Consider the following 3,852-nt stretch of genomic DNA (forward strand, 5'->3'; position numbering starts at 1 on the left):
AGCTCCAGCCTAGGCCGCCCCTCTCAGTGCGAGACCCCTGGGTCTCTATCTTCCTGTGCTACCGGAGGTGGCGGGGAGGGGGTTTCTCCATAATTTTTGTTCCTCCATACCTTATTCCCTTTCCCTCTTCTTCCTTCCTCCCCCGCTTGCTTTTATCCTCCCCTGGACCGCTTTCACCAGCAGCTCCGCGGGAGAAAGACCTGGCGGTGTGCTCCTAAAAAACCCCATGGGGACAATCCTATTTGGGTCCCTATGAGTCAGAACCCACTGTGGTGGTACATCACCATCACAACCTTTTCACGACCTTATCTCTTCACACCATTGTTAGCTCCTTTCTCTCTGCCACTTCCCCCCCCCTTGTCCCTCACCCGCCCCTCCCAGTCTACTCTTTGCCCATTTCTTAAGGTCAACAGTTGGAGTTGAGATCATTCCTTGCCACCCCTTGTATAGTTTCAACATCCGCATCGTTGTTTTTCCAAGACGAAAGATGTTCGTTTCTTTTTTTTCTTTTCTTTTCCCTTTTTGTCTTTCAAACACCTTTCTCTTTCAACCTCGGTTAAACCATCTTCAAAACTTTACCTCCGGCTAAACGTAGGCCGTTGCCTCTCCCCCGAAGCTGGAAATGAGCCCGAAGGAGCTGGCTAAGGATGGAAAACTAGTTTGTGCTCCCCCTGTTCTATCAGGGGGTCTCACCTTGGTCTTCGTCCTTAGGACTTCCATCTCCAACCAGCGGGGAGGGGAAGAGGGGAACGGATCCGTTGGCTCCCTTTGGATAGAGAACATCTCGAAATAAAACCAAGAGAAGCCCCCACAAACCACAGGTCTGGCTTTAACGTGACCTCAGAGCACAACTCCTGAGAAGCCAAATCGTCCCTATCTCTGGGTTGCTGGTTTTGGGGAGGCAGGGAGAAACCCATCAAAAGGAGGGGGCCAGTGGAGAGGAGATAGTTTCTGGCTGCAGATCATCCTGTAGCTTTGGGAACTTTTTGTTTTGTTAGGGGTTTTTTTGCCAATTTCGGAGGAAACGTGATTTGGTTTCACTGTGAAATATATATATATATATGGTGGAAAAATGAACTGGGGGCGGTGTTTGTGGGGGGCGATATGGATAAAGCGGACGGGCAGCGAGGGGAACTTGGTGTCTATTCAAACTCGGGTCCAGGCTTGGCCCCTTCAGGTACCGCCTCTTTATGGTCTCTTATCCAGGGGTCCAGGCTTGGGGGGACGCCCAGGGACTGAGCGCCGGTGATTGGCAGCTCACCAGGCCCGGCCATTGATGGCTGCAGGGTTCTAATCTCCAGGAAACACAAGGGGTTGCAGCGGCCATTTAGGGGTAATTATCCGAGCGCAGAGGGACAGCGAATTCCCTCGCCTTTTAACTGGGCACAATAAAAGCTTTAGATTAGGGACGTCCAGATTAAGGAAAATGAATTACTGGAGTGGGAATTTTATTGCCCGGACGGCGTCCGGGGTCTGGCCGGGAGGGGTCGAGCTGCGGACACAAGGCAAGGATGCGCCGCGGGCCCAGAGGTGCCTTAAACCCTTGGACATGGACGGGGAATGCGTCCGCGGTGTTTCCAGGTTCTTTGGGATCTAGGACTCAGGCTCGGGCCAAGGTTTAGGGCCTAACTCCGGACCGCCCAGCTTGGAGCTTGGAGCCCTGTTCAGGACGTGGCTCCGCGCTACTGGATGATGTCAGATTAGAGAACCCTTCTTTGAGGGTGCAAAGAGGTGGAACCCCATTTTACAGATGAGCGAGCTGAGGCCGGGCCAGGCGACAGACACAAGCAGCTCTCTTGTGCCAACCGGAATTGGAGCCTGCCCTGGGGTTGAGGCGGGGAAGCAGTACATCCATCTGCTTTCCCGTCTACATGACAGGCCGAATAGTGAATGTTTGGGACAGGGCTGTCTTTGCCTGGAAGACCACGGAAGGCGTTCCGACCCCCCACCAACCCACCAGCTCTCCCAAGCAGTCCGAAGCTTGCAAAATGCCTGACTCCCAACACTTCAGAGATCTAATCTAACTAATGGCTTTCTCCCTAGAAAGTTGCACATCCGGGAAAATACACTTCTAAACACATCAGCGCAGATAGCCTGGGGGCTTCTGCAGGCCTGGCTACGAACGCGCTCTGATTTGGGAAGGGGCATGGGCTCGAACCCCCCAAGAGCTGAACGCGCGGCGGCAAGGGGACTCTCGCGGAGCCCGGAGCCGTCCGGGGCGAAGGGCATTGCTAGGCCTGGCCTGGGGGCCGCGCGGCCCGAGCAGGCCTGCATCGCTAATTGCGAGAATAAACATTCTGTCAAGATTCCTCAGCGCGCCTAATAGGCAGACGGGGATGTTGTTTTTAGGCGCCACAGCGGCCGGATCAAAGGCTGCAGCCGACGCAGGGGCCCTTGAAGTCGCGCCCCCGCCTCCAGGGAGCCAACCGCCTGCGCTCGTCCTCCCCTGGCCCCTGCCGCCTGGTCTCCAGCAGCTAGAGCCGGTTCCGAAACCCGCGGCATCTTGTGTTTTAGGATTCGGGCTGGGCTGGGGCTGCTTTGGGCCCGCGCGGCCGGCTAGTGGCGTGGCCGCCTAGCTAGGCGAGAACAGTTCATCTGTTGGAGGGGGAAAGGACTTGGATTGGGTTCCACGTGAACTTCTTGCCCCAAACAGCGCGGGGCTCTTGTCCCGTGCACCGCTGGGTCGTGGGGCAAAGGTCTCCGAGTTGCAGAAAAGAAATAAGGCGCCTGTCTGTCTTCGGAGACCTGTGGTTCTCGCCTAAGGAGAGGCGCACGGTTTGGGGGGCCAGGCCGAGGCAGCCTTCCCTACACTTATTTTTGTCTGGGCCTTTTCGGATTTCCCGGCTCGGGGGCTTCCGAGAGGTGACAGGCGTGGGGACTGGGTCTGTTATCTCGCCGCCAGCACTAACCCCGAGGCGCTTCTGTGCAGCGTTTCTGCGCGCCGCCGTCGCCGCCGCCGTAGCGCAGGAAGCCAGGCAGTAATTCATCGCCTGGCAGGGCAGGGCTGGCCCGCAGCAGATAAAGCCCGGGTGCTGGCGCTGCGGCGTCCCTCCTCGCCCAAATCCCTCCCCCGCGCCCTCGCCTTCATTCCGGGACGTCCTCGGCGCCCCCCAAGCCCAACAAAGCGCCTTTGCATATTTCAGAACCGAAATACGAATTGTCCTGCGTCCCTTCCCACCGACCAACGAGATCGGTGTCTTTCCCTGGATCCCAATTTTATCGGGCTGCAAGGCGACTGGGAAAGAACGGCGATGTTGAATTTTATTTCTTTTTGTTTTATTTTGCCCTGAGCGGAGATGACTTTTAAAGGAACTCCCAGTTTAAAAACGACCTCTCTCCACACGTCGCTGCTGCCCTTGGAAACTTGCGTGCTGGTCCCTCTTCGGCGTGCGACTTAGCCTCCTCAGTGGTGTTCACCGTCCACCCCAACCCACCCCCGCCTCCAATGTATTTGGTGGCGTCAACCCAGGAATCCTGCGTGCATTTTTAAAAATGTGCAACCCAGTGGGACCCCCCAGCAATTAGCGAGCCCCAAACAGCCCTCTTTAATAGAATGAATGTGCTATGAAAACCGATTACCCGGAACGATTTATTTTGGTGGGAATTCACCAATCGCCCGGAGGGCGGCAGGGAGGGGGTGAGAGGGAGGTATTTTGTCCTGGGGGTGGAATGGGGTGGGGTGAAGGGTAGACAGCTCGGCCGCCAATTCCCCCAACGGAGCCTTCTGATCCTACGTTCTGTAGCCCTTAGGTTCCGGTCCCTTGGAAATGAAAAGCTGGATGGGGGTCCTCGACGGGATCCACTGGGGCCGAAGAAGTTGGGGGTGGGGGAGCGGGTGCCGATTTCACAGCT

Source organism: Echinops telfairi, unplaced genomic scaffold, assembly GCF_000313985.2.
Source record: "Echinops telfairi isolate 266 unplaced genomic scaffold, ASM31398v2 ScPeMD7_28;HRSCAF=97, whole genome shotgun sequence".
NCBI classification, from domain to species: domain Eukaryota; kingdom Metazoa; phylum Chordata; class Mammalia; order Afrosoricida; family Tenrecidae; genus Echinops; species Echinops telfairi.